General features: G+C 50.9%; 2 long non-coding RNA genes across 4 annotated transcripts in view; one reads left to right on the top strand and one right to left on the bottom strand.

Moving 5' to 3' along the window:
• The first annotated feature begins 10 nt into the window (after positions 1-10).
• The window catches only part of LOC120103462 (uncharacterized), a 31,394-nt gene continuing 18,475 nt past the window's right edge, over positions 11-12,929 (top strand). For both annotated transcript variants that reach the window (XR_005505640.2, XR_010052445.1), the window contains exon 1: positions 11-125. This is a non-coding gene — a long non-coding RNA (uncharacterized LOC120103462). The remainder of the gene's footprint in view (positions 126-12,929) is intronic.
• LOC120103464 (uncharacterized) lies at positions 4,543-12,411 on the bottom strand. 2 transcript variants are annotated; one of them, XR_010052447.1, is made up of 3 exons: positions 12,155-12,411; positions 8,484-8,689; positions 4,543-4,790 (listed from the first exon to the last, which is right to left on the bottom strand). It is a non-coding gene; the product is annotated as an uncharacterized LOC120103464 (long non-coding RNA). The 2 variants fall into 2 exon arrangements; XR_005505643.2 differs by lacking the exon at positions 4,543-4,790 and adding an exon at positions 5,108-5,983 and having other exon boundaries at positions 12,155-12,409.

Raw genomic sequence — 12,929 nt, 5'->3', positions numbered from 1 at the left:
GGGGAGGGGCCGCTAATCCGATAGGGGCTCCCTGAGAGGGGTAAGGCACAGAGCGGTGCGCAGTGTTTACAGAGGAAAGCGCATCAGTTGTTCCTACCAAATGGGACCCGCGCTTTCTAGAGAAGGTAAGCCCCTTCCCCAGCTTCTCTATCCATTGGCCCAACGCTCCGCGGTTCCGTGGTCTGCACAAGCCAAGGGCAAACGCTGCCCTGCTGCAGGCCTCTCAGCCATGCACACTGCCACTGCAGCGTTCCTTAATGGAGCTCCCCAACCCCATCTCCCGGCCTGCATTATTAATGCGTTATGTCATCGTTCCTTGTGCTTGCTCTTGGCCGCTGAAATTTTATAGAGCAGTATTATTAATTGAATCAATTAGTGTCGGGGATATCGGCCCAGCCACGTCAGAAGCTTGGAGCTGTACAAAGCAAGCATCTCTTGAGACCTCTTCTCCTTCACTCTCACGCTCTTTCCTGGGCTTCCCCACTCCCTCTGCCTCCCTCCCCGTTTCTCTTCCGGTCCTCTTTCGCTATCCCACCCCACCCCCCAGCCTGAGAGAACATCCTCACTGCCCTTCCACAGCCTGCAGTCGTTCAGGTTCCCACTATTGCCCTGCCCCCCAACCTGGCAGGCACCCGGGCAGAAGGCAGGAACGCCAGGGTTACTGGCTGCCTGCTGTCTGGATCACAAGCCTACCTGAATTGAATGGGAATCCATCCTCTGAGCCAAGTTAGCGCAGAATCCCTGGTTAGGGTAGAGGAATGCAAATAAGAAAAACTGGTGCTCACTGCCCCTCAGACCCATTCATTTATTCATCCATTCACTTATTCATTCGTCTGTTCCGTGTATTCCTTTCCCGTCAGTGTTTATCTAACCTTATGATCATACTGTGAACATAAATGAGGAGGTTGAGGTCAGGCGCCCTGGGATTGGCATGATAGCCAGAGAGAGCAAACCGAACCTGAGAGAACTACTGCAGAACGTTAAGCTCAAAGCACCCGAAAAGAGTGGGTTTCTTCAGCGATATCCAAGCTCTTAGAGCACCTTTTGTGGCTGGGGCAGGGGGCGGAGCGAGAAAAGCCCCGGAAGACGGAGGTGTCCTGCAAAGGCAGCAAAGTGAGGGCCAGCCAGGCTGAGGAGGGCGGTGGGTGTCGTGAGTGGGGTAAGCCCTAGCAGAGAGAAAGGAAGAAGCAGGCTGAGAGGCTGTGAAGCTGAGCACCCAGGAGGGACTGGGTGGCTCTCGGCCCAGGCCAGTCCAAAGGGAGTGGAGACCAAGAAGTGACTGGGAAAGGGGGCCAGGACACCTGAACCCCAAGGCCCAAGTCCCAGATCCCTTCATCAGAAATAGGCAGCAGTACCCGAGGCGCCAGAGGCTCACATTCCCTGTAAAGCAGACTCCAGGATGGAATCAGGCTGAACGGTCGGTCATCCAGACACTCCCCACATTCACTGCCCCCCTCATCAAGAGCAGCGCACCTCATATTACAGAAAGGGATCTCCCTAGAAGCTCGAGGCCCGGGGGTCCACTTGGGTATCCCAGTGGGAAAGTGGGCTTTTTTCCCCTTAGTTTTTGTTGTCGTTGTTGTGAAGTGTATCGGCATGTAAGGAGAGAACCATGGATCCTCGTTTTACCTCAGCTGGGCTCCGAGACTTACTACTTCATGATGCACAGAGGACTAAGAAGGAATAAATTAGACTCGTGTGTGATGACATATATGTATGAAAAGGCTCTAATGAACTTTTACAATTAACTTTGGGCCGGCGATATAACTCAGTGGGTAGAGGGCTTCTCTGGTATCGAATTGTGGGTTCACTGGGTATGATGGCACTCCCTGTGACTCGGAAGGAAACGGCAAATTAAAGGCCATCCTCCCTAGTTTACAGTTACATAGCAACTTCAAAGACAGCCTGAGCCATTGAGTCCCTGTTTCAAAATTAATAAGTTTAAAAAAAAAAAACAATATATCAATTTACGCTAAACGTTTCTCCCATTCTCCCAAGCTGTCTGGAAGGTCAGAAAAATGTCCTCCCAATGTAACACCCTTTCTAAAGGAAAAATCTACTAACATCTTATTGGGTTTTTCTTTTATAAAAATTCTTTATTCTCTATCAGACACAGATCATTGTCATGCACAAGGTTAATTCCAAAATGGGGGAAATGTCTCTTTATTAGACTCTCCTGATGTGCCCGGGCAGGAACATGGTGTTATTTACTCACCCCGACACTTGGAGAAGTTAGGAAAACTAGGGATGGCAGAAAGGCCTCGTGTAGTAATTAGGGAGGCACGCAAAGTCCCAGGCCTGCTCGCACAGTGCACTCCATCCAGCCGGTGGGAGAGAGGGCACAAACTAGGGAAGGGGAGAAAGAGTCACTTAGAGGTTGTGCTGTATTGTGGGCAGGATGTTGGTGGCTACCCTTGGGCGCTGAGGCTGGGCCTCTGAGTTCTGTTTACTCCTTTCCTGGCCTTTAGTGCCCACTCCTGCATTCTGAACTGCCTGTGCTTGGCGTGGCATCCTTCCCCTCCCTACACACACCCTCGGTGAAGTCTGATAAGAAAGGCTCTGGGCATGCTGTTCCCGTGGTGGGCTGCCAGAAGGCTTCTTGTTGCACCGGAGACAGAATGCTCTGTGCTGCCCAACATGGCAGCCATAGGTGCCTACTGAACCCTTGTCACATGCCCTCTACATGCCTTGTCAAGGCCCTCTACATGGAAGGCCTTGAATACCAATTATAGAAGACGAGGCTTTGACCTTTGAGAGGTAGGGGATTCTGGGAAGTACCAGGAAAAGAATATTTCGATGGGGAAAGAAGAGGCTTTAGGTTTTGTTGGCTTGTTGGTTTGATTGTCACCATGGGCAAAGTCTGGCCTGGACCATGGACCCTGGTTCAAACTCACATTCAGTTTTACTTAATTCTCACAGCCAGCGTTAGGAAGCTGAGAGCTTATGATTCAGAGATGGAGGTTTGCGAATGGTGACTCTCATGAGATTCGGAAGCACTGAGGAATCTGAGTCAAGGCTGTCTTCCTGCAAGCCTCTGAGGAAACGTGGCAGCTATCAGCATGGGTAGAAGGTCAGAGGACAGTGAGGTGTCTCCAGAAACAGTGCCACCACTCAGGAGAGGCTGAGTCAGTCTTTGTTCATTTAAATTGGACTGGGTAAAGGTTCTGGAAAGTTCTCCATCTGATCCTACTAGGATACTAGGATCTAAGTCTCGTGCAAGACTCCAAGAAAACAATTTTTTCATGTCAAGTTTTTGATCCAAAGCTCTTGCAGGCTCTATAACAGTTTATGGTCCATTATAGCTACCAAGCCCAACTTTTTTTTTAAAGATTTATTTATTTATTATATATAAGTACACTGTAGCTGTCTTCATACACAGCAGAAGAGGGCATCGGATCCCATTACAGATGGTTGTGAGCCACCATGTGGTTGCTGGGAATTGAACTCAGGACCTCTGGAAGAGCAGTCAGTGCTCTTAACCACTGAGCCATCTCTCCAGCCCCCCAAGCCCAACTTTTGACAGGACCCTCCCCAAGACTGTGGCAAGGCCCAGCGTCATGTGAAAGGGACAGGTGTTAAACCCTTGCCCTGTGAGATGGCATTCCTTCTTGCCCTGTGCTAGACCTCTGGTCCTCTCAGCAGTGTCTGAATCTCCCGAAGCCTGGGCTCAAATGTCAAGTTGAGGCCAAGAGACACACAGTTTAATGCAGGATGAATAGGCCCTACCTCCTGAAAGTTACTTTATGGGAATTCTGTATTTATAACTGCCTATGAAACTCCATCCTGCCCTAGGTCAGAACTATCGTTTCTCATTTTCCTCCCCACAACCAGATCCTCTGGAGAATTCACTTGTCCAGAGGGGCTAAGACAGTGTTTAGTTCACTGTAAGCTGGGACCCCAGGCCTTTCAGGAGCTGGTGGAGTAACACAGCCTGTCTCAAGACCAGGTGGTACTGGCTGGTTTCCAAACCATGGGGAGACAGTTCCAGATAGGTAGCTGGGAAGGCCTTTGATCTGCAAGCGTGTCCTGGACACCCCTGTGTATTCTCACATTTCCCAGAAGCCAATGGGGCAGATGGCGGCAGAAACTCAGCTTGAGCGTCATTGAGGATGTGAGACCTAGAGTCCAGCCCTAACTACATGGGACCCTGACTCAAGCAAACCATAGGACTGCAAAGATGACCACCAGAGAACCTGTGCCCAGCTTCCAGCACACACATGCGCATAAATACAAATAAAATATTTAAAGGAAATAAAACCAAGTAACAAAAAGGAATGTATGCAGCAGATAAACGGCCTGGATTTAAATTCCAGCTCTGCCACCAGCCGGCTATGTTTTGAAGTGAGCCTCTTTTCCAGAGCATTCTCTCTCTCTCCCTCCCCCATACCCTTCCACTCCCCCTCCCCCTGTCCTTTCCTTCCCCTTCTCCTTCTCCCTTCCCCTCCCCCTCTCCTTCTTCCTCCCCTCCCCCTCTCCTTTCCCTCCCCTTCTCCCTCTCCCTCCCCTCCCTTCCCCCTTCCCTTCCCCTCCCCTCCCCTTCTCTTTGTGGACTGAACCCAGGGCCTCACTGATTAATACCCAGCCAGGTTAAGTGCTTTATTTCCCCTGGGCTTCACCTCCAGTGCTTTTGCTTTGGAGGACAGAGTTACTTCGAAGCATGGGTGTTGACCAGCCATGGCTGTTGTAAGACTTAAGTATAGCAAGCTGATTGTGGCGGCACATGCCACATGGCACATGCCACATGTCACATGTCACATGCCACTGGTCACATGCCACTGGTCACCCAGCACCTGGAAAGGAGAGACAGGAAGAGTAAGCTGGTCCCAGCTACAGAGTCACTTCAAAACCAGCCTGGGCATTCTGAAATCCTGTTTCAAAACAAACAAGCAAACAAACAAACAAACGAACAGAGGGGCTGTGGTCGTTCTGGCTCAGCCGTTAGAAATGCTCGCTGCCCTGCAGAGGACCGGAGTCTGTTTCCAAGTGCCTGCACAGTGGTTCCTACCTACCTATGACTCCAGATCTGACACACACTTCCGGCCTCTGAGGGCACTAGCCATGCATGTGGTGCACATACATACACACATACATACATAAAAACACTCACTTATACACATAAAAACAAATATGAAACATAAGACTTTAAAAATGAAGTATATCGATCTCTATTGCATGGTATCCACATCCCTGTACACTCAGTGGACACAGTCTCCTTGCCCACACTATTCTCTCTTACCTTCCTGCTCTCACTCTGTCCTCTCTCCCACTCCCCCACCTCTCTCCCCATTCCCTTCCCCTCTCTCTCCAATGTGCTCATGGCTGGCCTCTACCTCTACCTCTCTCTCTCTCTCTCTCTCTCTCTCTGTCTCTCTCTCTCTCTGTCTCTCTCTCTCTGCCTTTCTCTGTCTCTACTATCTTCTCAACTCTAGAATAGAATAAACTCTATTCTATACTATATCTTCGTGTGTCTGGTCCCTCAGGGAGAAGGATGCTTCAGCATGGGCCTGCAGAGGCACCCCTCCCCCACACCTAATTACACATCCACCAAACACATTCCTTCCTTCCTTATCTTTTTACAAAGCACAACACTCGGTTTGCACAATTTCAGTATCCCTGTATACACAGTTTCAGTGTACACCGTCTCGGTGCACACATTACTTGAAATAATTTGAGTCTATCATTGTTATATTAGTGTCTTGTTTACTTAGGATCAGATGTCAGACAGGAGAGAAGAGAAATGATGGTAACTGGGAGACGGGACTCAGAAATGATGCTGGTCAGGAGGAGAATGGGCTGAACAGGAATGCTGGGCATAGGACGCAGACAAACTTCCGTATACACGGCTGTGTACATAATGGTAGGGCTTGGGGGTTGGAGATCCCACTGAGACCCACTCCTGCCTGAACGCATCGCCTTCAAGACTGGATCTCTGTGCTCTTTGATCCACACATGGCCTCTGGCTTGGGAATTCTCTCCCGATTCCCTGGAGACATAGGAAACATTTGAGAGCAGCTTCATATTGGGTCCCCAGTCCCTAGGGTGGGGATGTTTCTCCGCCGAGCTGCTTGCTGGTTTGTGGGGTCCCCCTTCCTAGCTTCAGACTCTTTGGGCAGCTGAAGAAGACGTGAGCAGTTCAAGAGGAGGAAAGAGGAGTCATGAGTGTAGGGTGAGCTCTGTTCTGTCTCCCCAGCTACTCACTCCGACCCTGCAGATAAGATATCAGGGGTCAAAGCCAAGCCAGCTTTGCTGCGTGCTGTGAGCTGTGGGCTGTCCATGGCTTCTGGCTGGGAGCCACCCTTTTCTACCCACCCCTCATTTAGCCCAGCTCTCTGGCCTCTGTATTCCATGGTATCTTTTTAAAAAAGAGTATTTTTATTTTATTTATTATTAGCGTGAAGGGTGGTGTGTGTGTGTGTGTGTGTGTGTGTGTGTAAAGTCATCCTGTGCTACACAGCAAGACTCTGGTCTCAAAATTAAAATGTAATATAAACAAATAAACAAGGGGCAGATGAGCGGGCTCAGACGGTAAAAACCGATTGTCATGTAGGCCTCATGTGAGTTCCCAGAACACACAGCAGAAGGAGAGAACCAACTCCTAACAGTTGTCCTCTGAGCTCTAAGCATGTGCTGAGACATGCACTTTCAGCTCTAATACATGCTCAACACACACACACACACACACACACACACACACACACACACACACACACAATGAATAAGAGGAGAGGCTCACAGGGTTCCCACCCCCACCCACCCTGAGGATCTTGAAGCCATTAATGGCTGCAAGAGGAGGAAGACATTTTCTTTTTTTTTTTTTTTTTTGGTTCTTTTTTTCGGAGCTGGGGACCGAACCCAGGGCCTTGCGCTTCCTAGGTAAGCGCTCTACCACTGAGCTAAATCCCCAGCCCCGACATTTTCTTCATTGGGGTAACTGCTGGTATGATGCCCATGTTCCTGCAAACAACTCTAATTAAATTCTAATTAAGTATCACCAATGAGCAACTCATTGGACACACAGGCACACACACATGTACACACATGCATGTACACACATGAACACACATGCATGCACACACATGCATGCATACACACATGTACACACACATGAGCACACATACACATACACACACGTGCACACAGGAACACACATGCATACATACACACACATGCACACACAGGAACACACACACACACACACACACACACACACACACACACGCCACACAGAGGCCGGTGAGTAGAAGGTGGCCTAGTTAGGGCGAGGAAGGGGATCCATGAGCATAGGAAGGAAGCAAAGGATCATGGGGTACTTGGGATCAGAATATATTATTATATGTAATTAAAATATGTTAATAAAAACAAAAGGTCGTCTAGTTCATTAACATCTCTACAATGGGTTCTCTGATTGGAGGGACAGGGAGATCCTGAAGGCCCTCTCTGCTTGACGCCCTCCCTCCTCCCCTCATCCAGCAGTCAGTGCAGAGTCACTGTTACTGACCTTATCCCACCCCAGCCCAGATGGAGACTGCAGGAGGCCTCATTAACGTCCCAAAGCCACCTAGCCTGGACTTGCTAATTGTTGTCACAGACCCTAAGCTGCTGGAGGGACAGTATGTATCCGGGAGGGCAGGCTCCATGCCAGCGAGTCCACTGATGTGGGCAGCTGAGTGAACCGTGCTGATCAGGGATATGGGAAACTTGAGTGGGGCCCTGAGGGGCAGAGGCAGGTCACTGGCATTCAGGGGAACCAATGAGCGAGGTTGGTGTTAAATTCCAGACACCAGAAGACAAGCCTGTGATGCCCATGGAAAACCAGGATAGAGCTGAGATCAGGGTGTCAGCGGGGCTGGGGTGCAGGCTCCCCCAGTGGCCAGGATGGAGGGCTGCTTCCTTCCCAGTCTGTCTCCTGGGGTCTGCGGCAGGACCCCAAGTGGGTGGAGACTGGCAGACTGGAAGACAGTTCAGCTGGTCCGTATAGGGGAAGCCATGTGTATTGAGGCGTTGAATAGCAACTGGGCTATATTAAATACTGATCGAGATAATATTTGAATAAAAAGAATGGAAGTCCAAGGGAAGACACACTGTGAGGGCAGGTGGTGGAATGATACCAGGGCAGGGAAAGGTTCTGAGTGAGGCCAGACAGCCATGGGTCAGTCCCAGGTACAAGATTTGGGCTGTCTTTGAACACTCACCCCTTTATGAGCGCTTCTGTAAGCCTCCATGTTCCTACTTCTAAAATGGAAACAGGAATCAATTCTGTCTCCATTTGTGGGCTGCTTGCTGTAAGGAACAAATGAAATAGACTGGGAATGGCTGAAACTTTTCCCTCAGGCAGGGGCCATGACTAACTATGTCCTCTGAGGGAGTTTAGTGTGTGGCACAGTGCTGAGGCAAATCAAAGACAGATGGATGGACACCGGAGGTTCCCACCCACCTCACCTGAAAACCTCTAGATTTATAGACCCTGAGTGAGTGAAACCTACCAGCCTGACAGCATGGTCTCCAGTGTGTTCTCCCAGAGCTGTAGTCTGGGCAGATGGTGACTACAGCATCGTCTTCGAAGGATATGTATGCTAAGGAGAGCTCAGGAACTTCACTGTCAGTGGGCACTGTGGGTCATACTCCGTCTCAGCACGTAGGAGGTAGAATCAGGAAGGCTGAAGTACAAGGCAGCCTATGCAGCAAAACCCTGTGTCAGAAAGCACGCAGAAAGCAAATAAGTATACATTTTTAAAGATTAAAAAAATTAAAATGTGTAAAATAGAAGCGAGCAGAGATTGCATGGTGGCACAAGGTTGTCCGAGGTCCCAGCATCTGGAAGGAAGGAGGAGGAACACAGTTCAAGGTCACCCTCAACGAAATAATGACTTTGGGGCCAGCCTGGGTTGCATGGGTCCAGGGACCATCAGCTTAGGCGTTCCTCAGGAGACCAGTGTTGCGTCAAAAGTACAAAAGCCAACCAACTGAACTAGGAGCTGCCCTGGGCTGGAGACAGGTAAAGTTCAGTAAAGTGCTTGTCCAACATGCATAAAGTCGTGGGTTCAATCCCCACTGCTTGATAAAGTGTGCGCCCATAATCCCGGCACTTGGGAGGTAGAGACAGGAGGGTAAAGAGGTCCTTAGGTACATATGTGTCCCATGTTTGATAAACAAACAGCAGAATGCCAACGGAACATGGAGAGATGGCTCAGCAGTTAATGACACTCGCCGCTCTTACAGAGGACTGGAGTTCAGTTCCTAGCGCCCATATGGGGTGACCCACAGGTCCTACAATGCCAGATCTAGGAGCTATGATATCCTCTGTGACTCTGCATGCGTGTGCACTTACATGCACATACACACACACAGGTGAATAGAAAATAAAATAAAATCTTAAAAAAAAAATAACGTGAGATAATGGCTGGGTGGTGCTTAGACTGGAGTCCGGTATGGACCCAGGGAGAGCTAGTGTGGCAGCGGTCACCAGGGTAGCCATCTTGCGGCCTGCACCTGAAGTTCCCAAATGCCACCCAGGTACAGCGGTAGAATTGTCTGGGGGAGCTCAGGGCTCCCTTGGGGAGGCACCATAGGCTCTTTCGAGATGAACAAGTTTGGTCCCAAAGGTCCACCTGACCCAACAGCTGGGCATGGGAAGCCAGAGGCAAAGCGAGCCCGTTAGAGACCTGCTCCAGGATTCGAATGTGCAGTATAGCCTTGGGAGCTGAAGGTGAGGGTGTTAGTAATGACTACGGTGACCGTGTATCGCCCAGGAGGTAGCAACATGCACCGAATGAAGCAAACTGTGTTGAGTCAGATGCAGGTCTTTTGGCTGGAAGCAGAACAACTCATAAAGCAGATCTCACTCTTAGTTCTACAGCCCGTGGGACACAATAAAACCTCAGGAGAGGAGGAGGAGGGGGAGGAGGGGGGAAGGGGGAGGAGGAGGGGGGAGGGAGAGGAGGGGGAGGGGGAGGAAGAAGAGGAGGGCGAGGAGGGGGAGAAGAAGGAGGAGGGGGAGGGGAGGGGGAGGGGAGGGGGAGGAGGGGGAGAAGAAGGAGGAGGGGGAGGGGGAGGGGAGGGGGAGGGGAGGGGGAGGAGCGGGAGAAGAAGGAGGAGGGAGAGGGGAGGGGGAGGGGAGGGGGAGGAGGGGGAGAAGAAGGAGGAGGGGGAGGGGAGGGGGAGGGGAGGGGGAGGAGGGGGAGAAGAAGGAGGAGGGGGAGGGGAGGGGGAGGAGGGGGAGAAGGAGGGGGAGGGGGAGGGGAGGGGGAGGAGGGGGAGGAGGGGGAGAAGAAGGAGGAGGGAGAGGGGGAGGGGGAGGAGGAGGTAGAGAGGAGCAGCAGCAGCAGCAGAACTATCTTTAAAGTAATCAGTGGGAGGGTGGGTGGGAGGGTGGGTGAGTGGAAGGTCTCAGTGGCCATACAACTCGGCTCTCTCATCCTGTAGGCGCTCCCTCCTGAAGGGCATGTGGCCATCTGGGACCAGGGACCATCAACTTAGGTGTTCCCCAGTGCACCTCAGGTATTCATGTCAAGAAAATTAGCTTCCTACAGAACCAGGTCACTGTTCAGCCAAGGGTCTGCCAGTACGTTGGAATAACTAGTGAACCATGTGGCTGAAACAAGTGTGAGCACTGCTAAGACCCAAGTCTCTGAGCAGGCATCTCGCCCTCTCTGCCCCCCCCCCCCAAGCATCTGGTCTAAGAAAGAGAAGATGTGGAATGGCGTGTCTCTCCAGCTGCCTGCACGGTTACTACTGATCCCAAGGCTTCTCAAGACACATTCTTCTACCCTTAGGCATGGTGGCAAACACCCTGGAACTCCAACACTCAGAAGGGAGGATTGTTAGTTCAAAACCAGCTTGTGATGTATAGCAAGACCTTGTCCTGAGCACTGCACAGTGACACATGCCTCTAACCCTAGCCCTGGGGAGGCAGAGGCAGGCAGGGCTCTGTGAGTTCCATGACAACCTGGTCTACATAGGATCGTCTACACAGGACAGCCACAGCTACATAGTGGCCTCCTGTCTGAGAAATAAAATCCAGACAAAATGAAGGCACACCTCCTTCAGTCCTTCAGCCCTTGACCTCCCTAGCAAGCAGATTTATTAAAGTCCTTCAGTTCCTACATTTTACATTTCTTTCCTGCTCTGACACAAGAGCCTGAGTGGGCACCCTCAGCTACAAGGTAAGATCATGTGGCCTAGAGGGGCTGGGCTCCAGAGAACACATGAGGGGATGGAGGAGGGGGCTCAAGATTTCCTCTGTCCTTGGAGGTTAGTTTAAAAACCCGGCTTGCTTGTGCAGAAACCTGGGTGAGGCTGCCCGGAATGTTAAATTTACTTCTGAAAACTGAAAAGAGAAAAACAACCATTTTCTAACAGCCCTGTGCCTGCTTGTCTATGTAGAGGAGCCTGCCTCCGTTGGGGGATGGGCCGAAGGTACAGCAGGCCCTACCTGGGCCTTGGGCAGGAACACAGAGGCCATTTTCATCTGGCCTTCAGAAGTTTCCCTTTGTGGCATGGTGCTGTTAAAAATATTCCTCCCCGAAGGTGCAGTCGCAGCGCAGCAGATGTCCCTGACTGAGCACTTGGGAAGGAGCTATTAAAAGGAACGTAATTAGGTTGTCATCCTGGGGCCTCCGAGCCAGGCTTCAGAACGCCATCTTTGTTGAAAGTTTTCCAGATGTAAAACATTACAGAATCAGATTTACCCAAACGGCTGTTGACATTCATTAGGAATGGGGTGGGTGCAAGAAACAAAATAACATTATAGTTCAAGGTTGGCCTTGGACCCTGAGACTTTCCTTTCTGTGTCTCTTCCCCATCCTAGCTCCCCACTCCATCTCCTCCTTTCTCCTTCCCCCACCATCATCTGCTCTGAGAAAAGCCTCTATCCGGCTGCCTTAGCACAAGTGAATGCACCCAAGCCTCACAGCCCCTCCAAACCGTGGGATTCAGGCCCAGAGCTCTGATGCTTTAGCCAACAAGGCCTGTCTTCTGTCAGGCTGGAGTGGAGGTGGGGGAGAGCCTTTCTAGTGACCCTGAAATCACACCAAGGCAGCCACACAGAGAGAGCCTGCCCTGATTCAGAGTCCTATTCTACCTCAGAGGCAAGGCTGTTGTAATCACCCCCCTCCTGCAGGGCCTGCTACACCCTGCAGGCTCATCTGCCACTCACCTATCTGTACATCAACATGTATTTGTCAAGAGTTCCCTGGCAAGGAGCCTGCCGGGTGGTAGAGATAGCACAGGGAGCATCGACAGAGGACAGGCTTGCCATCCTGGTGGGAGACAGCACGGATAGAGAAAGACGCTCATCCGGCAATCACGGAAATAAATGCAAAATAATAACGGCAGAAGGAAGTGTGTGGTTGGCGCTGGGAAGGCGGGCCAGCGGGAGGCTAGCCTGGAAGTCAGGAAGCCTTCCTACAGGCACTGATGACTGAGCCGAGAGAGTGGGAGCTGGGGTGGGGGCTGGGGGTGGGGTAGACAGGGACGAAGTGGTTTGTTTAACCAGAGCAGCTTTTGCAAAAGCACTGGCTAAGTCTCAGAGGGAAGCCCACGACTTCTAAGACACCCTTCTCCTGTCGGACTTAAGTACTGCACTCAAGAACTCTGTGCCAAGAGGGGACACCAGGGAGAAAAAGATAGAGTCTGGAATAGTAGGAAACCCTGGCGGGTGTTGAGAGGTGACCCTGACAAAGAGGCCATGGTGTGGGGGTGGAGCAGAGAGCTGGTCTAGCCTCCTCTTCTTGAGGCCTTCTCTTATATTCTGGCCAACTTTTCTTCACTGATAACAAAGCGAGGTGTTTCCCTGGGTTATTTTACTTATAGTAAAGTTATTAATGGGCACCTAATATATTTGCAGAGCAGAGAGAGTAAAAATTTCATTCTATGACCCCTCCATTGCTTGACATTTCATCTTTGATATGTGTGGGGTGAAGTGATGCATG

The sequence above is a fragment of the Rattus norvegicus genome, chromosome 6 (assembly GCF_036323735.1).
Source record: "Rattus norvegicus strain BN/NHsdMcwi chromosome 6, GRCr8, whole genome shotgun sequence".
Classification (NCBI taxonomy): domain Eukaryota; kingdom Metazoa; phylum Chordata; class Mammalia; order Rodentia; family Muridae; genus Rattus; species Rattus norvegicus.
This window is presented reverse-complemented; position numbering and strand designations above follow the sequence as displayed.